The 21,460-nt window shown below is 41.3% G+C and overlaps 3 protein-coding genes and 3 long non-coding RNA genes across 11 annotated transcripts in view; 3 read left to right on the top strand and 3 right to left on the bottom strand.

The window, feature by feature from the left end:
• Positions 1-21,460, top strand: part of LOC145439227 (uncharacterized) — a 462,343-nt gene that overhangs the window by 18,776 nt on the left and 422,107 nt on the right. The gene's annotated exons all lie outside the window — the stretch shown is intronic.
• Positions 1-21,460, top strand: part of LOC145447787 (uncharacterized) — a 277,603-nt gene that overhangs the window by 30,989 nt on the left and 225,154 nt on the right. The gene's annotated exons all lie outside the window — the stretch shown is intronic.
• LOC145437364 (uncharacterized) overlaps positions 1-21,460 on the bottom strand; it is a 264,350-nt gene that overhangs the window by 50,777 nt on the left and 192,113 nt on the right. The window lies entirely within an intron of this gene.
• The window catches only part of LOC145438686 (uncharacterized), a 403,715-nt gene that overhangs the window by 310,543 nt on the left and 71,712 nt on the right, over positions 1-21,460 (top strand). The window lies entirely within an intron of this gene.
• LOC145439981 (uncharacterized) lies at positions 3,995-8,624 on the bottom strand. Its single transcript, XR_013915394.1, has 2 exons — positions 8,075-8,624; positions 3,995-5,456 (listed from the first exon to the last, which is right to left on the bottom strand). It is a non-coding gene; the product is annotated as an uncharacterized LOC145439981 (long non-coding RNA).
• On the bottom strand, positions 11,561-18,390 carry LOC145449184 (uncharacterized). The gene is made up of 5 exons (XR_013918178.1): positions 17,609-18,390; positions 15,746-15,862; positions 15,566-15,678; positions 13,945-14,106; positions 11,561-11,745 (listed from the first exon to the last, which is right to left on the bottom strand). It is a non-coding gene; the product is annotated as an uncharacterized LOC145449184 (long non-coding RNA).

The following is a 21,460-nucleotide window of genomic DNA, read 5'->3' as shown; positions in this document are numbered from 1 at the left end:
GTTCCGAGTCGCAAGTCAATCCCACTTTTATAGTTTTTACTCGAGTCAATTATAGTCATTTTCAATTCACCACCGTGTCAAGTCCGAGTCCAAGTCATTGGGTGGACTGTTCAGTTTCGAGTTAATGTCATGTGATGCCCACTTTTCACAACTCTACTCGGTGATATTGAATGCTTCTTATTCATAATATCCTCATTTTCTTCACTTTCGACAGTTCCAGGTAGCATTTTCAAGTGCCAGTACTGATAGACGAAATAATATCACTGTGATAACTTTATTATTCTTCGAAATTACAATGAAATGCCTGTCTTGATAGACCCAGTCTCGAGTCATATTACTTGGTCCGAGTCATGCGCAATGACTCGAGTACAAGTCGGGTCAATGCGCAAATTGACTCGATTCGAGTCGAGTCATTTTTCTTTTTTTTTAATGACTCGAGTCATTACAACCCCGATGAACATAAATCATAGCGTAATTTTCTGCTACTTTTTCAAGCATTTTTCAATTTATTTCCGTGCTTTGCACGATAGGCTATAGTGACACTAAATTTTTTTCTTATTAGGTGCCATTCCCGAAGAAATACGCATGATTTATAGAAATAGCCATTTCCGCGCAATGACGTACCAACACATAATAATGAACATTATAGGCAAACATTGGACTACAAAAGGCGTGCCAAAAATCCGGCAGCGAAGAAACCGATTGAGTCATGAATTATGGAAAATTTTCGCTATTGGCGCGATTAGGCTACTCAAACTCCTTGCATACACCGAGTACAATGAATTTGCTCACAAGTACAGGTGAAAAAATTCCCCAACTGTACGGTCTGGGGCGAATCCCCCAGAAGTTTGGCTTATTTCCATGTGTCACCCGAGACCAACGCTTTTGGGGCTGGACTGACGAAGTGCTTTTTTGGCAGATATTGCCGGTATAGTTGCTGTAAGGTGTTTTCTTTCGTCACGCATTGTGTTCGTAGTTGCCAGAGTAGCCTATGCGTCCGGTGACAGTGGGCAAGGAGCAAGGTAGCACGACAAGGTGCTTGGTTCGACTCCGAAACGCTTCTTTTCTCGATATTTTTGAAGAGAAGAATATAATTCGAGTTGTCGTATGGTCGGTTAAACCAACTGCCTTCGGCGCGAAAGACTGTAATCTACTCTTGACGGTAGCACGTTCATCTGGACAAGGGAATTTTACATCGACTCAGCAGACTAACTACCATAAAATCACATGGATGGCATCATGAAGATAATTAATTACAATCAAAACGTGCTAAATGTTACTCTAAAGCACCATATAATTTCAAAAAACGGTTGCATGCTTTACATTTTGGCTTCAATTCAATTCTGAAAGTTCACCGGTCCACCAGACATTTTTTGAAATTTTACCGAAACGCGAGGTGAAAATGGTTGAGAACTATTGGTATACAAGACAAATAAAGTGCGAGTTTCAAGGTTCCAATTGACACTAATAATACATATTTCTTTAGGTTGTCTAGTTTGATACTTGAGCAATAGTCAGCTAACATATGTAAGCTCCAATCTACTCTAGTCTCTTACCCCCATCATCGTCAGATTTTGGCTGGCATTTTCTCTTTGCCCATCTCTGACTATGTCAAGGTTTCCAGGGAAATTGTTGAAATATTTTCCTGTTTTGAATGTTTGCTGTCCGACGTAAACATCGGGGATGGTGTGAACGTGAGGTTCACGTTTGTGTTCTGTGTGTGAACCTCGGAAAATTTGAGGTTCGCGTTCACAACAGAACCTTGGTAGGTTCTGCACTGTGAACCTTTTTCATATGTTGCAATTTTCACTTCATTATAACATCTTTGGTTCAAATTTATTGACTTTCAACTGCGGGCCACTCTATGCATGGGGCTGGCAGCATAAACATTCAACACTGAACAGCCTTCCGTTTGTGCATATTTAGTGTCTTTGTGCTGTGAGCTTGACCCGCAATCACATGACACCAAGAGCGAAATACACTGTATTTTGTCAGCAAATGATCCTTATTTAACCAATCAATGAAATTGATATCGTCTTCTGATATAAAAAATCTAGCAGGCGTACGGGGTCAATCTTGACTACATAGGCTATGTATACTGTACCATAAAAACCAAATCCGTGCGACTGGTGTTGGCAATACTGCTGTATAACTTGTTAATCGGTAGCAAGTATTGAAAACCATTTTACACTCTGCTCAATATCCATGTGGCAATACTTAGACGCCGAATACATTGTCTGATCAGGTCGAAATTGTTGGCAAAGCGACACAAGATACTGATTTTATGGGATTATTATATCATTTGATAGCCACAGTTGATACATTTGGCGACGTTTCAAACGTCTATATGTACTCGAGTACTGAGCTATTATGTGGCTGGCAGCCCCGAGTCGTCGCTCGGTATCGTGTACAGTAGATTAATATAGGCAATCACCTAATTGAAATATGGGATTTAAATTAGCAATATGACGTCACGTGACGTCATGAGGTTCAAGTTCGTGTTCACACAGAACCTTTCAAAAAGGTTCACGTTCACACGAACCTGAACCTTTCAGAGGTTCACATCATCGCTAGTAAACATATTGCAGTGGCACATTTGTATCAGGGTTACACGTACATCCTTATTGTCTGATCAAGCTATAAGAAAGCACAATAACTCAAAGGTTAACCATATCATCCAACCGTGTTGGTGATATTGCAACAATTCAAGGTTTCTGTATTGAGCTAGGGCACAATTGTGGATAAATGGGCAAATAATGTTTCGAGTCAGCAATCCGGCCCGCCAAGTATTTGATTTTCCTATATCCGGCCCGCCGACTGGAGAAGTTGCCTGCCCTAGGCGATGTAAAGAGGAGGCAACACACTGAATAAAAGTAAGGAAAATAGTATAGCAAAGAAAGCGACAATAAATAGGGCGGCATGTGATGGGAAGCGAGATCGATTCGATAGGTTAGTCGTGGTCCGGTAATCTTGAGGATGGACTGTATTTATTTAGTAGTATTATTCGTCGGAATTTGATTATGAACCTATCAATTGTATATATTACGACTATTCCACCAGGACACAGGAAATTTAAAGATATTGACCGATGACTATTTTGCAACAATGACCAAACCGAGCGATGTACGACTTGAATTGCCTCACGGGCGCGGTATTGTTGGAGCCATAGCTACGTAACGGATATCTCTATTCAGGCGTCGACATAAAGCTCTAAATCAAACACGCTGCGTCGATTAGAACAATGATCGAATTCTCAACATTGTTCGGGTGTGATATCATTGAGCTGAATCACATGTATAGTCTGTACACCGCAGTCAGTGTAGTGACATTATTCCTTCATGCTGGAAGTGATCGAATAGGCAACAGAGTTCAGAGATAAGCTTAGTGCGATTCTTAACCTGAGGTTCCGTCCCAAGGAGGAAGCGCGAACGGTTATTTTCAGGGCGCGACGCGCGAGCCTTGCCGTGTTCCGCGAATAAATTTTGGGTTTCGAATCATGAGCCCATTCACTATATAGGCAAGGTGCTGCAAGTCTATCGTTTGCTAGCCAATATGACTCTTTTGGAGATACGATACTGCCTTTCCGACGAATTTTTAATTCGGTGGATATGGATATTTATTAGTAATATAGCGTGACTTCCATAATGGCCTGAATCATTATTCTTGCGATAGCTGAAACAAGTTGATGTGAAGTCAAGAAAGTGGCGTATATTCATATTTCATAGGCAGGGCATGGTATGGTATGGTATGGTATGGAAGTATGGTATGGTATGGATCGATATTTTGGTATGGAATATGGAACGATGCAAGTATGGTATGGAATGGAAGATTTTAATCTATGGTATGGAACGACATTTCCATACTTCCATACTTCGGTATTTTATGCATTTTATAGTGATCTGTGCAAGCTTCATCAAGCGTACATTGTTCGCTGTTCACAGAATTCGATCGCTTTGTTATGTATGAACGCTGTGTAGGAACAAATACACGCTTATGCTTATGCAAGGGTTTTAGGAGCACCTTGAATGACATGATTTTGTGATGCAATAATGACAACAAAATGTTGATCCTATCTACTGAGTTTACTAGACACAGCGTTTACGAGCGTAGTCTATCATGTGACGCAATAATTGGTAATAGGCTACTCCAACTATCTCATTCCTTGAGTGACGACAGCTTACTAGCAATCATGCTGCAATGTACTAATAGCTCAATGTGGTTGATAATTACATTTATTCTGAAACATTGTCCGCCACATTTACACTATTTACATACCGAGATACCTTATTGGTCACATTTCAAACGCTTTCGCATCAGGATTATAGATCAGAGAGTGGGGTAGATATAGTTTGAAATTCTCGCCACGCTAACCTCAACCAAATACTGTACTAATAATCACGCAGATAGCTGCAGTATCGATCACCTGCAGCTGGGATATTTTATGGGTGCGCCTACATTATAAATTATTGTGCGAATATTTACTTCAAACTTGCATGTGCCTAATGCCAATGTATCGGAAAGACGGAAATGCGATGATATTCTTATGGAGGGTCCTAGATAACAATCCGCTGGCTATCTCATTTTGCTCGCGGAAGCTGTAGACCAGTGGTTCCCAACCTTTTTCGACTCATCGCCCCCTTTTGAAGCTACATATCGATAATCGCCCCCCAAATATTGGGAACCGAAAAGTGGGCATACACACTGGAATCACCGGCGAATTGACTAATAAAAAGGTCAACTTTTCGGCTCGACCAAACCCCAGACCCATCTCTGTCAGTGGGATTTTTTTCGCTACATATCAGACATACCCTATTTCATGTACTTGTTTGGTGAGACACCGTATTTCGCCTAAACGCGCGAAGCGCGACAAATTTATATAATTCATGTTTAAATCGGTAAATATGGCCGGGAATTGCATATATATTGCTATCAATTTTTTATCCTCTCTCTGCTCACGTAATCTGATTTACCCATGGAGCTGAGTGTGGTGTGTTGGAAAAGGTAGGACTCATAAATAACAATTGAACATATTCGGGCGGACCCGTTGTTATATTGACTTTCGTGATGCTATTTCGTGACCTCCTTCCTATATCTGCTACGTCAGAAGATATGGAAATCGCCAAAACGTATCAAACTAAAAGACGCACATGATTTCAAATTGGTATTTCTTAACTGGCAAATAATTTTTCCCTGCGAGATGGCATCTGTCCTGCAGGGTTCAGATCGCCAAGACAGGAACATTCGATGTCAGCCATTGAGGCTCCTATGGACAATTAAACATATAAGTATATTCATCGAAGTTTTCGGTCAGCACAAGGGCATTCCTTTTCGGCCAAGGTCTTCTCGCTGCCGATCGTTCTGGCACACTTCTCGGAGTCGCATGTTACATGGCATATAACTTCATATATCTCGGTGCGTCGTGGTGCAGTATTAGCCGACGCTAAAGTATCCCATTACTCTATCATTCAGTGGCGGCTCGTGACAATATCGGGTGGTGGGGCAAGGGCCGCAAGCGACTTGTTATCAATATGACGTCACAGTAGCGTTTTTCAACGTTCATGATGGCCACATGAATTTCCCGTAAACAATGATTTTTAACGTAGGTGCCGCTAGAGGTTTGCCGGTGGCGTGACTTGAAGTGCGGTGACAAATGTTTTATTCATTGTTTTTTATTCAAATGATTATTTTACAAAATGTACGCGAACTAAGAATCGTTCCCATGCCACGAATCAATCGTGGTAGAGATTACGCAAGCGCCGAGTAAGACTATACCAAAAATACACAGACCAACTACCTACAAAGAGCATTCGCATGACACCTTGTGGTGTTTTAATCGTTCCATGCTCAGCAATTCTGTAAAGTGCTGCAGCGCCTCCGACCCGATTTGTATATGGTAGGATTCTCGTCCCGAAAGCGAGTCAAATCGATTTGCCCTCGTTTTTCGAAGCCCGTCCGAAAGTGTTTGGTACACGATCCTGATGCGTTACGACCAGGGGATAGGCAATCAAAGCGGTGGCACCCATAAACGTAAAACATTATAAAAAGCCAGCTGTTATCCATGGAAGATTAATTACGAGTCTGCCTGCCATCATTCAAGCAGGAATCAAAGCATTGTGTTAAATTGAAATGCGAGCACATATCGCATTAAACAATTTCATGAATAAATTATTTCATCTTGATGAATTTTTCACTTTTTTTCCATTGCCATAACAAAATATATCGGTAAATTAACTGTCAGTGTGCCTCGAGTAATAAGGATGAAAACCACTCACTTTTCCTTAGCCATAGACATGGTTGAGTTACCTGGGCTCACTTGATTGAAATTATTCGGAAAGAACATGATGTGTACAGTCGTCCGCCAACCAGCATTAATTTATGTCTTGTATAAGAGATTGCGTATGCCTAACTGGAAAGGTCAACGAGTTCGGACACATACGCAATTGTTATCTCATAGATTGGACAAGGAAATGTCATATTGAATCCAAAACATCATTCTGAAGAACTACGGATAGCAGCCTCGGAAATTCGGTCCCGGTACAGCTTGGGAGCAATGTTCCCTCTAAGCTGCGCACGTGCGCAAATGCGCAGTGCTGACACGGTCTCTGCGCACAGAAAATCTAAGTTGCGCACAGAAAATCTGAAATGATGACCTTTTTTTTAGTCGTTACGCACTGTTGTCCAAGAGTCTGCGCAATGAGTTAGTGAGTGTGCGCAGACTCGAATAAAATTAGAGGGAACATTGCTTGGGAGATTCTGGCCTTGAGGCTGGAGACTGTCACACGACACATACGGCTTACGGTCTATAGTGTCTATATGTCTGCTGCAAAATCGCCTTCGGAAAATATATTACCGAATAAATACGTGGATGAAAGCCGAAAACTTGGTACACTGTTACATGAAATCATCGAGAAGTATAGCCTCATGACCGTTTTCGGTATGGTACACTGTCTGAATTAATACGAACAGATCAACGCCGAATTTTGCGTAATATTTACTGAGGAATCGGCTGATCAAGCGATCAGCTGTTAGCCGCCATCGAAAACGAAACAGCTATCGCGCTTGACAGGGGTTGTAATTGTGAGCAAATGGCCCGAAGGCCACCATTCCACGGTGAAATTGACATTGGAGAATATAAAATAAAACTAAATATTTGAATGCAAACCGAGGATGTTAGTAAACTGTTTCATGATATCATCATCTCATCACCTATCTCAGTATGGAACACAGATACACCGGCTTTTGCGTGAAATCCGCAATGCGTTAGGTAGGCTAAGTGTCAGATCAGCGCACATCTCTACCATACTCGAACTTAATAACGAAATTGCTGCCCTAATCATTGAGTGTCAACCTTGAGACTTGGCACAGCGTTCGATACTAAAATCAAGACATACCATGTAAAAGTTCATGACGGATCTAGCTAAGGAGCATCGTTAAAATCAATGGAGACCAATACCGGCTTTGCGTGAAATATGTTTGCGATACATGACCGATCAGCACACACTCGACTTTGGAAACGGAATTACTACCCTAAACTTTGAGTAGAAACCCTGAAACTTAGGACAGTGTTAAATACCACCATCACGACATGACATACCAAGTTTCAAGAATTATCATGGTGTGAAACACCATCAAAATCGACCTGTACCAGCAACGGTCGACTCAACGCATATCACGGTATCCGAGTTCAGATATAGATACGATTGTTACATCACACCTTAGGGGCGAGTAGGCATATTTGCCCCGGTTGCTCGGCCATTTTACGAATAGGAGAGAGTAAATCACCGTTTCTTTATTGTGCGCGGCTTTGAGAGAATAGATAGTGAAAGCTTGTTATGAGCGCTACCGGGGCAAGCCCCGGCTAGGCATTCACAAAGCGAAAACACAGAAGAGAATTCGATTTTCGCAGAGACTTCGCTATGTATGGGCGTTTGCAAGCGAAAGCACAAGAAGAACGCGGGTTTCGCTGTGATCTCGATATATATTGAGCGCTGTGCGTCTATAAATGGTTAAATTGTTATTGAACAGAATTTTAGGTGGAGCAATGCCCCAGTTGCCCTATAGGACGAGCCGCCACTGCTATCATTTATGTTTATTCACGAAATAATTTTGGGCCCCCTACGAGTTCGGCTCCCCAACCCCAATTGGGGGTTTGGGGTGCGGCAGTTACGGTTCTGACACCAACATAGCCGTTTTAACGCGTCATCGCCCCCTTTATTGTTTTCGCCCCATCGCCCACTTCGTCCGTTTTCGCCCCCCTATCGGCCCCTTCGTTATTTTCGCCCCACTAGACCGCCAAATCTCCCACGTTGGGAACCACTGCTGTAGACGTACACGGCACACCACCGTGATCTAAACCTCACCAAAACAGACTCTGTAAAACTATTACCAGGAATTAGATTCGCATCTTGGCAGGTTTAAGCAATAATTACACCCGAAATATCATAATACAGGTGCTAGGAAAGGTACTTTACTATGACATTGAAGTATTTGAAAGTATGGAATATATGTATCAAATATGGTATGGAACAATGTTGGTATGGTATGGAAAATTGCAACTATGGTATGGAGAGAGTAAGGCAAGTGTGGAGTATGGAAAATCCACGTTCCATACCATACCATACCATGCCCTGCCCGCGACATCTTTCATTAGGAACGCAATTACTACTGCGGTACATTATTGTTATGGAAGGCCGATGTGTCATATTTGTCTAAGAACAGTTGTTGTAACGAAGCGTATAAGTTTAAGGCCCTAAGGTGCAGCTGGAATCACAAAATTTTGCAACTTTTTTTTACTGCAGAATCTTAAATTATGAGAGAGAGAGAGAGAGAGAGAGAGAGTTCTTTTCAAAAATGTATTGCTCTTGTCTGATTTCGAATTAGAAGTATGTTAAAATACGATTTGAAATATCCCATTTTCTGATAAAGTCACCCCCCATACGCTTTCGTTCATTCAAACTCGCTCAAAATTGTCTATAACCACTCTGCAATGCTGATTTTATACAATAAATAGAAGAGCCATATGTCTGAACGATGAAGCGTGAGTATCAAAACATTCAGATGGCCAGCATCCTAGCTGCCGATCGTTAACCTGGGAAGAGCTGAAAGCTGTTGGTATTATGAGCTTTGTTTATCATATTGTATATTTTTCAAGATGCATTGGTATATTGTTGATAGCTTAATTGACGATTAGGACAAAGTCATACACTACGAACTCATTTGGCATAGGAACTGAACTGAATAATCGAAGAAATCCTTTGAAAAAGATTGGAGCTTTCAACATATGATAATGGTGGTTTGGATTCGGCGGAATCGTTTTTCCTCGCAATTTCTACATTTTTGATGCAGTTGTTCTAAATATTGTGAATTGCCTGACAGTGGTTCATCCGGCAAAGGATATTGGAACCGCACAGGCTATGCATAACGGTTATGCGACCCAAATTAGTGCCGGAGTGTTATGATGACATTGATGCTAAAAATCGTATGTTTGAAAGATCTCGGGGGGAAATATGAATGTAGCAGTGGCGGCTCGTCCTATAGGGCAACTGGGGCATTGCCCCACCTAAAATTCTGTTCAATAACAATTTAACCATTTATAGACGCACAGCGCTCAATATATATCGAGATCACAGCGAAACCCGCGTTCTTCTTATGTGCTTTCGCTTGCAAACGCCCATACATAGCGAAGTCTCTGCGAAAATCGAATTCTCTTCTGTGTTTTCGCTTTGTGAATGCCTAGCCGGGGCTTGCCCCGGTAGCGCTCATAACAAGCTTTCACTATCTATTCTCTCAAAGCCGCGCACAATAAAGAAACGGTGATTTACTCTCTCCTATTCGTAAAATGGCCGAGCAACCGGGGCAAATATGCCTACTCGCCCCTAAGGTGTGATGTAACAATCGTATCTATATCTGAACTCGGATAGCGTGATATGCGTTCAGTCGACCGTTGCTGGTACAGGTCGATTTTGATGGTGTTTCACACCATGATAATTCTTGAAACTTGGTATGTCATGTCGTGATGGTGGTATTTAACACTGTCCTAAGTTTCAGGGTTTCTACTCAAAGTTTAGGGTAGTAATTCCGTTTCCAAAGTCGAGTGTGTGCTGATCGGTCATGTATCGCAAACATATTTCACGCAAAGCCGGTATTGGTCTCCATTGATTTTAACGATGCTCCTTAGCTAGATCCGTCATGAACTTTTACATGGTATGTCTTGATTTTAGTATCGAACGCTGTGCCAAGTCTCAAGGTTGACACTCAATGATTAGGGCAGCAATTTCGTTATTAAGTTCGAGTATGGTAGAGATGTGCGCTGATCTGACACTATTTTATATTCTCCAATGTCAATTTCACCGTGGAATGGTGGCCTTCGGGCCATTTGCTCACAATTACAACCCCTGTCAAGCGCGATAGCTGTTTCGTTTTCGATGGCGGCTAACAGCTGATCGCTTGATCAGCCGATTCCTCAGTAAATATTACGCAAAATTCGGCGTTGATCTGTTCGTATTAATTTTGACAGTGTACCATACCGAAAACGGTCATGACGCTATACTTCTCGATGATTTCATGTAACAGTGTACCAAGTTTTCGGCGTTCATCCACGTATTTATTCGGTAATATATTTTCCGAAGGCGATTTTGCAGCAGACATATAGACACTATAGACCGTAAGCCGTATGTGTCGTGTGACAGTCTCCAGCCTCAAGGCCAGAATCTCCCAAGCTGTACCGGGACCGAATTTCCGAGGCTGCTATCCGTAGTTCTTCAGAATGATGTTTTGGATTCAATATGACATTTCCTTGTCCAATCTATGAGATAACAATTGCGTATGTGTCCGAACTCGTTGACCTTTCTAGTTAGGCATACGCAATCTCTCGATTTATAGTCATTTCCATTTCTGCAGATAAGTAGTCAGGTCAAGTGCGAACATGAATCGTGTTGAATCTTTGCTCCGTACGCCGTTTAGCCAGCTGCCTTTAGAGCAAAAATTAGAGGTAAAGCGACTAGGTCCGTATCAGCCTAGAAATTGCCCATTCCCATTGATCCAATCGCACGCCGGAGGAAAACGCTCTCGTGCCTTTTCTTCAGCGCATTTCGATAAAAATGAATGGCTTACTTATGGCGAGGATAAAAACGCCTTGTTTTGCTTTTACTGTCTTTTATTCGACAGTGCCGGTACCGGAAGCAGTGGCTCTTGTTGGAACAAAATTGGTTATCGCGATCTGAAGCATTTGTCAGAGCGTCTGAAAACGCACCAAAAATCCCAAGTGCACATGCCCAGCAAACACGAAACAGCCCATTGAGGTTAAAAAAACATTTTTATTTGGTTCATATTGAAGACTAGCAGGATATTTTAAAGTCGGTTTTTGTGTCGACTCAATTTAACGCGTTCTTCACGCAAATCGGGATCGTTAATAAAACGTAGATAAAACTGTGTATCTACAATGCTTTAGAACGTACAATCGATGGTCAGAAAAACATCCTGAGATACTAACATCCCTGTATTCCCATATTTAGGCATACCTGAGGGTGGCTGCGGACACATACACGTATCACAGTACACATTGCCTTTGATGAACTTATAATTCATACAGAAAACAGTGTCAACGAAACTCAAAGAAAATAATTCAGAACGAAACGATGTCAAAGAAGCGAATGAAAAAATAATCAAGCCAACTGATTATGTGTCTTCTTCATCTTCTGATGACGAGGATAAGACGCTGCTTTCTGCCTTTTTACCCATAGAACCCTACAGAGAAACAACAACATTGAATGTTAAAGACATGCTCGATCCTGTTTAGATAGCTCTTAGTACTACGCAGTGTTGGGATGACTCGAGTCACTTTGCAAAAATGACTTGACTCGACTCGGCGCTCGAGATATATGGATTGACTCGTGACTCGGAGTAAAATTCACGAGTCAATTTCAAGTAATCAAGTAAACGGTGTCAATTAAATCACCCTATATCTTATGTACGTTCGGATTTTTTGCGATATGCCGGTATCACTTGTGAGAGCAAACACCAAACAGCCATTCACTGATCGCACCTTTCACTGATCCTGTTGTTACATCATAATTTAATTGACCGCAAACGAAACGGTCACAGCTTATGCTTGCGTTGTCGTCGTCGTAGTAGTTTATTCTGTTAGCAAGGTATCATTGTTTCTCAGACAGCACAGTGGTTAAATTGCGCGGTGCTATCTTTTACCAACTCTCCTGTATAATTTAAATCGAACGAATATTGTCTATGCGTCCCTATTCTCACGGAAGGGTAGTATATTGTCCCTTATCAATTTATTGCAACTTCTCGAGGCTTCGTATTCGATCCTCTATTTCGGCCGATAATAGAACGTAGCGTGTAGCTATAAAGTTACTCACATATGCTATTAGCAGTTCTACGTGTGAGTGATAAAACGCCTTTTGCATTTATATTTAACTTTATATTATTTGATTGAAGATAAATGACCGATTAATCCGTCTTTTACCCAGCAAAATGGAATGCGAGAACATGTCGTCCGACATCCGACTTCGCGCCTGCACTCGCGAAGAGATCATCTGCGATGAAACCTTTGCACAAAGTGATAGACGCGCTTTCACTGAACTCTTCGATATTGATATGTCCAAGCGTTGATTAATCATGTCCTGGTCAAATAAGCCCAGCGGTATACAGCGACGGCCCACAATATATGCAACTAACATTATTTCATTGACTCAATTGTTTCGTGAACTTTGAAAAAATTTGAAAAGGTTGGCCACCCCTGCACAAACCATAATAGACTTTTGAAAACGATTGGCCGCCCCTGCACTAACCATAATAGACTTGCAATGTTAAATTACATAACATTCTGTTGAATAACATTACATCGTATTACATTTGAATAACTGAACCATGACACTGAATTGGTTAATCGATTGAATAATGATTGACAAAAATTTATTGATACCGTACATCAGGGGTGGCCAACCTTTTCGGCCAACGGGCCACATGAGATTTCCAAACCATTGCGTGGGCCACTTGAATGTTGATGTGCTTTTTTAGTCGTTCGATAGGAACGAACCGGATTATAGGTAACGGTAAAAAAGGACTCATATTACCACACATCAAAATCGTTAACAATTATGTCATGAAAACATGTCCTAGTCGCGCAAAGCGCGAAAATATTATTAAAGTTAATGAAAGAATTAGGTCAATAAAACATTGTTAGTTGCATATATTGTGGGTCGACGCTGTAAACTGCTGGGCTCATTTGGCCAGGACATGATTAATCAACGCTTGGACGTATCAATATCGAAGAGTTCAGTGAAAGTGCGTCTATCACTTTGTGCAAAGGTTTCATCGCCGACGATCTTTTCGCGAGTGCAGACGCGAAGTCGTATGTCGGACGACACGTTCTCGCATAATTGCCAATATAGCTAATATCAATTCCGTAAATAAGACGTTTCAGGAGGAGACACCAATACTAAAAGCAAGAAATCGATTGGCAATAAATCGAGCGCAGCGTTAAAAAAATATCAAGACAAATAAATCCTTTACGAGATATTCTACTTTATGGTCATATACCAAGATGGCTCCTGGCTACGCCAACATGTCGGAACTGATATTTTAGTCATCAACAGCCTAAAGTCCGCGGTCAGGCTAACATTCGCACACGCTGCGCACACACGACAGTCCTGCTGGAGACGCGATAGTTCAGGCTGGCAACATAGTGTAGCCAGAATACCCTGCATGCCGTCAAACAATGTGTTGGGGTCGCTAATATTCTGGCTGCTCGTTTTAATATTTTTGATATGACGATAAAGGGGTGGTGGGGAAAATTTTAGCTATTGTCAAGGTAGCTTGTCAAAAAAGTTCGAGAACCACTGAGCTAGCTCAACATTTACATGGGGTGTAAGGTAGGCTACTGAACACATATAGATAGGTTCGAAGGTAAACATAAATGTTGCTCACTATATATATGATCTTGTACAACGCGAGCTTGTTAAAAGCCTCCTTCTCAGATTTTCCAACACGGCTGTAACTGCTCCACACACGGGTAGTAGCGACCTTTTTCATGATGGATCTGACAGATTGGCCATTTGTGTCGCCTCCAACTGAGCTGAATCCAGCTATCTGAAATCATAATATACAAACAGAATTATTCAAGTGCAACGATCATACCCGACAAGGACTTCACAAAAAGACTTGGACAATTAGAAATATTTTAGCTTTTCCTGATTAGATTGGAATTACAGTTAGATATATTTCCGAATCAGAGTAGAATAAGGATTATAGCTACACAGCAGTTGTCTGCAAATTGGATTTAAATTAGAATTATAGCTACAGTTTGTATACAAATTAGATTAAAATGACTAAATTCGAGAAAACTCTGACATCGCATCAAGTTCCAAATCATGGTCCATTCTTATTAAGGACATGAGAATAGCAAATGTCTGTACCGTACAGCAAGCTTGGCTTGTTTCACACAATAGGCCTACAGTCGCCTTTACAGGAAAACCAGGAATTGGATTAGAAGTAAAACAAAAATGCATAATCATGCATCCAAGCCTCTTGCTTTGAGTCTGGAGTTTTAACTAGGATTGCAGAAAAGTTGTGAGAAGACTGCTAACGTTACGTCACTGCTATTTCAATGCAATGTGCTGTGTAACTTTCCAGTTGACCGAACAGTAGCTATAGATATAGGTATTGATAACTAATCTACGGATAGATGTGCAACACGTGGCTGACGGTTGAATGCTGAAATTGATGTCAGTTTCAAATTATTGTTTTTTTTCAAAATAAGCTATTCGCCTGTGTGCAACAACACTATTCCGCACTAGCAGAAACGGCTTCGTCGTTGTACTAACGAATGGTGTATCATATTTGTTTGTAAAAGGGTAATGTATTGCATCTTATCAATTTATTTCTCTATTCTCTATTTTGGCTGGTAAAGTGACCAGTTCTAGAAGTTCTATAAACTGAGGCTGTGCAATTACTTACGCAGTTTAACAGTTCTGCGTATATGTGAGCGATACAGCGTCTTCTTACGCGTATATTCAACTCTATATTCGTTCATTGGCTCAGAGTCAATTACCGCTCAATCTGTTTCAGACAGCTAGCAAAATGCAATGACATAATCATGCCTCATACGACGAAAAGGCGCCTTGACTTGAATTTTGACTCAACTCGAGTCACATACAAAAATCGAGTGATTCGACTCGAGTCACCTTCGAAAATCGATTAACCTGACTTGACGCGAGTCAAAATATACAATATGGCGGTATCGTATCTACAGGGGTTCTTAAATACTTTTGGTCATGAAACTAAAATGCGGATATTCGACCCCCACATTGTTTTCAGAATATTAAAATGAATCTAGTGCACATAACTATCCCCGCAAAGCATGAAAATATAGTCTCAAGTTACTGAAGATACCTCATTACTCTAAAGAACCCTATTGACGGATTCTGGGTACAGCAGTTGCAGTTATTGCTTCACATCCACGAATCAAACATTGATACTTGGTTTGAGATTGAGTTTTTGATATCATTATAATTATCAAAGTCATACCGGTTAAAAATTCTAGACATACCGAGGGAATACTACGAAAGTATGTAAATCCACTTTTGCGATCGTCTCAGTGTGATATTGTGACAGTCCGGTCTGCCAAGTGGGAAGTTGCTTCTGCGTTGGATGAACTTTAAACTGCAATTGTATATCATGTTTTGCTAGCCATAAGTCTCAGAAGTATTAGAAATATTCAGCCTCATACCTGCGGTACAATCTTTTTGTAGAACAGTTTAATTCACTTTCCGGTCAAGAAGTTTACCAATTTTGCCAGCTCTTACGCATCTGCTTGCTCTTCCGAAAAAAATCAGTGCTGCTGTTTCTGAAATCGAAAGCAGTAGGTGGTAATCTTAGCGCTGGCAACTCGAGCTCAAAATTTTGTTTAACCGGTCTCAATCGAAAGCTACTGTCACATTGATTTCGAAATTATAAATTAAAATTTGGTCCGGCCACTGGAACCCCCCGAAAATAACCCTCAATGTCCGAATTTACATTGTTTCTAACAATTGTATCGCCCGTAGACAATAGTCGAATAAAGTCTCTTTTCGACTGTGACGCCAACAAGCGTCTCGGCAAAGTCGAGCTGTGTTCCCCATGATTGTCAGAGTATTTTGCGACATATAATTCAATGTGACCCGAATACGTCGAGTCGCATCGCATTCGCATCATCGCGCATCCACGAATTTTGATTATACAAATGCAGCCTACCTACGCATATCACTGCGGAATTCGATATAGATGCGTACTTCCTTGCACGTAGCAGATGAATCCATTCGGCTCTTTGTGGGTCATAAATTTCATCGGATCTGACAATATTATAACATAGTTCTAATGTGAATGAGACACCAGTGCGATAACACACTAGGTGTTCTCTGCGCATAACAGGCTAATTAACGAAACAGTGTTTATAGTGCATCATAGATAGATAAATTGTACCTATAATTGGGATGTTCGGCAGTTTGAAATCATACATTTGCGATATCTGCGACGCCGATCAAAACATGGCGGCCAAAAACCACTTAGATCACACACCACTGTTTATGCCATTTTTGGTTTGGTTGGGATGCCGTTTAGGACTTAGCTGAATGAATTATGAGAATGAGCCGTTTTTTTAATCAGTCGGTTAATCGCAGAGAATAACTGGTGTGTTCTCATTTCTATTTGTCCAAATTTTTATATGTGCGACAAAAAATATGAAAGTAGGCTACTTGCATTTTAGGACGTATTCGCGTTTACAGCGATTGATGCGATGCAACCAACTCAAAGTAGCTGCAACCAATGTTCCCTCCAATTTTTCAAGAGTCTGCACGCACTCAACTTGGACAACAGTGCGTAGCGACTAAAAAAAGGTCATCACTTTGATGTTTTGTGCGCAGCTTAAATTTTCTGTGCCCAGATACGGTGTCGGCATGTCGCAATTGCACACTTGAGCAGCTTACAGGGAACATTGGTTGCAACACCTAAAACTACGTTCCAATATTGCCAATTCAAATAAAATTTAGGAACCATCAAGACCCGAATGGAACTATATAATTGTTTTGTAAATAGGCCAGCTAGCTTCCTACACGTTGATGTTGATAGTAAATTCTACAATATGCGTTGGCTTCAGTGCTATCATTTGTATTCTCATATTTGTAAATGCGCTACGACGCGAAATACTAAAACTACTCGAATAGGACGTATATTGGCATCACATCAATCTCTAGCAACATACTCAGAGGGTCACGGCCTCACCGGGAGCACGGCTTGACTTCGCCGAGACGCTCAATGGCATGGCGTCACAATCGGTACCGTGCGTACCAAATGTTAATCGGCATTCAGCTCGGGCGCCCCTATTGTTCAGTAAAATGAAAATTTCCAACTTTGTGGGAGATTTTAGGGGGTTTCAGTGCCCGGACGAGATTTTAATTAGTATTTTAGGAATCAGTGAAAAAGTAGTTGGTACAGCTGGTCGCCAGCGCTAAGATTATACCCAGTAGGCCGTGTCATATAATCTCCTACATGTTACGGTATGTTATCATAATATGATACGAAAATGACTCATGTAAGCATAATTTTAGAAACTTACGTGGATAACTGCAGACGACCATGCCATTGAGCAACCCATATAGTATGCAGTCCGGTACGGTGATTGTCCCTGATAACATGCTACATTATAATGTTATAAATAGCTGAAAATGCTTGTATTATTATTATTACAGCCACCGAAATAGACGTAATTTTCGAACTGTTTGCAGCAAGTCAAACAGCTCTCGGAGTCATAAACTACAGGGTATTCCTTCAAAATAGCATATTACTCGCTCAACTATGTACCGTACACCTAGTTTTTACCCACATCCGGTACCAGTCGCAATTCCAGCTTCCAGAATTTAACATACACAACTACAACCACATTCCGAAACAGTCATCCCGCGAACGAAGCGCGAAGCGCGGTTCAAATTTCCAGAATAATCTAGAAGTCACGCTCGGATAACCACGTACAGTTAAGTGCACCCATTCGACTTATTTAGTTATATTTACTCGGAATAAAACTGGAATTCATGCTCAGCTAGCGAAACAGACGAGACTCACGAGACAATGAATATAGGCTGTATATAATGATGACGGTCAATCAGAAAATAAGGTTTTCGACCAAGTAACACGAATTTATACTGATGGCAGCACTCTATCAAAACGCAACGGTATCTACAGGTTCCAAATAGCTTCCCACATCAGAATACTTACCACCAAATTCGAATTCATACAGAATAATTTGATCCTGAAGATCATTTTTCCTACGTTTTTTAAACATACCTCTGAAACATAAAAATCGAAACCCTAAAATAACCATTCGAAACCATCCCGAAAGGTTTTTTTACGGTTCTGTGTTTGCTGGGTGGCTAGTGCAGTTAAATATAAATTGTTTGGCAGAGTAAATGTAATGTCGCAGCTCAATGAAAGTTATCGCGTATCAGTCTGCAAGCACAATGAGCTTGTAGATAAGAATAGGCATGTTCTCTCTCGGGTGATTGATGCCATTAAATTTATTGGAGTTCATGAATGGCCCCTTCGAGGCCACGATGAGAAGGAATGCTCTCTCAATAGGGGGGTATTTTTGGATCTAATTAAATACACGGCTTCCATAGATAGCATTTTGCGCGAACATCTCGACACCGCGACAGTAGCTAAGGGTACCTCAAAGACTATTCAAAATGATGTGCTTGATTCGATATATCACATCTATCTACAGCATTTGTTTACCGAGATTGTTGACGCTGAATTTCTATCTATTCAGTCTGACGAAACAACTGACATTACGTGTTTGTCACAACTAGTCGTGATTTTTCGGTTCACGAAATTTGGTATGCCAGTCGAACGATTCCACAGCTTTGTGGCTGTTGACGATCGCACTGCTGTCGGAATTTCTTACGTATTAAAAAAAAAACATTACAGCCCCATTCAGTTGAGTCGAAACTTATTGCGCAAACCTACGACGGCGCAGCAGTCATGAGCGGATCGCGACATAGCGTACAAGTTTTAATGAAAGAAGTTTACCCGCATGCGCATTTTTTGCATTGCTACGCGCATCAGCTCAATCTTGTAGTGAAAAAAATGTGCTTAGGAATATCTTCTGTCAAGATATTCTTTGCAAATCTTTCAGGGTTCTCCTCCTTTTTCTCTGTTTCGCCAAAGCGATCTGATCTATTGCGCGACATATGCAAGCACCGGTTACCTAGATGCGTATCAACACGGTGGAACTTCCAATCCAGAGTTGTGCAACGAGTGTCAGAGAGTAGGGTGGAGCTTCTGGAATGCTTCTCAGTGATTGAGAGCTCTCCTGTCTGGGATGATACTTCCATACGTGAAGCGGCCGGGCTTAAACGACTCCTGGAAGACGAAGAATTTTTGTTCTTTTTGAAGCTTTTTTGTGACATCTTCATGCACGTCGATACACTGTACAGCACTTTTCAGTCGCGTAAGGCCGATGGTACTACTGCGCAATTGTGTATTGCACATTTTTGTGAGGCAATTTCGCATATCCGGGCGAATGTACACTTCGCTGGTGACACAGCGCTTTTACGTCGTGGGATAAGTGTGCAAAACCTGCTTGTTGCGGCTTACGAATGTTGCGATATACTGATGTCCCAAATCCAACATCGTCTGAATAGTGACCAGTTGGTTACTTTCGCCCTGTTAAATCCGAGAAATTTCCCTGCCTACAAAATTCATTTTCCTTCTGGACTACTGCGCAGCGTGCCTCGTTATTACCCGATGATCGACATTGCTCGGTTGGAGAGCGAGTTGACTTGTTTGTATTCTAACACATCCTTTTCGGAAATTAAAACCACTAGTGAACTTTCAAAATTCCTAGTTGAAAATTCGCTTTTGATCAACTTTGCTACAGTAACTAGCTTTCTGAATATCATTTTGACCACCCCGATTTCATCCGCGGAATCCGAGCGCAGTTTCAGCACATTGAAACGTATCAAGACCTTTCTCAGAAACAGGATGGGCCAAGATAGGCTTAATGCGTTGGCTGTTCTCTCGATTCACAACGACGTGGTTCTGGGAATTCCAGATTTCAATAAACTCGTTATTGAACATTTTGCTAATAAGAAATCACGTCGCGCACAATACTTATACAAGACATAAATTGATGCTGGTGGGCGGACGACTGTACACATCATGTTCTTTCCGAATAATTTCAATCAAGTGAGCCCAGGTAACTCAACCATGTCTATGGCTAAGGAAAAGTGAGTGGTTTTCATCCTTATTACTCGAGGCACACTGACAGTTAATTTACCGATATATTTTGTTATGGCTATGGAAAAAAAGTGAAAAATTCATCAAGATGAAATAATTTATTCATGAAATTGTTTAATGCGATACGTGCTCGCATTTCAATTTAACACAATGCTTTGATTCCTGCTTGAATGATGGCAGGCAGACTCGTAATTAATCTTCCATGGATAACAGCTGGATTTTTATAATGTTTTACGTTTATGGGTGCCACCGCTTTGATTGCCTATCCCCTGGTCGTAACGCATCAGGATCGTGTACCAAACACTTTCGGACGGGCTTAGAAGAACGAGGGCAAATCGATTTGACTCGCTTTCGGGACGAGAATCCTACCATATACAAATCGGGTCGGAGGCGCTGCAGCACTTTACAGAATTGCTGAGCATGGAACGATTAAAACACCACAAGGTGTCATGCGAATGCTCTTTGTAGGTAGTTGGTCGGTGTATTTTTGGTATAGTCTTACTCGGCGCTTGCGTAATCTCTACCACGAAATCATAACGCATGCTACTAAGGATAACCTGATGATTGATTCGTGGCATGGGAACGATTCTTAGTTCGCGTACATTTTGTAAAATATTCATTTGAATAAAAACAATGAATAAAACATTTGTCACCGCACTTCAAGTCACGCCACCGGCAAACCTCTCGCGGCACCTACGTTAAAAATCATTGTTTACGGGAAATTCATGTGGCCATCATGAACGTTGAAAAACGCTACTGTGACGTCATATTGATAACAAGTCGCTTGCGGCCCTTGCCCCACCACCCGATATTGTCACGAGCCGCCACTGGAATGTAGTATCTTGACTCATACCAACTGAAATGGGTATTTTGACAATGTCGCAAGTTCTAAACTCAGTTTGTTACCCGAACATATCACCAACGCTCTATGCACGAGTGTGCCTATGAGGTACACCAATATCAACAAATATGAAACGTCTGTTTTCAGGAAACCGACATTCACAGGCCAATACCTTCGCTGGAATTCATTCAGTCCTCGACGCAGAAAAATTAACCTCATATGCACACTGAAGAGCCCTACTGCATATGCCTGCAAATATGAATAGTAACCTTCTTCCAATAAGGCGTGGTAAAAGATAATCAAGAAATGCAGCAATGTAGCCCAAAACACTGTTTT

This window comes from Botryllus schlosseri, chromosome 1, assembly GCF_051294905.1.
Source record: "Botryllus schlosseri isolate E-star chromosome 1, Bs_hap1, whole genome shotgun sequence".
NCBI lineage: Eukaryota > Metazoa > Chordata > Ascidiacea > Stolidobranchia > Styelidae > Botryllus > Botryllus schlosseri.
This window is presented reverse-complemented; position numbering and strand designations above follow the sequence as displayed.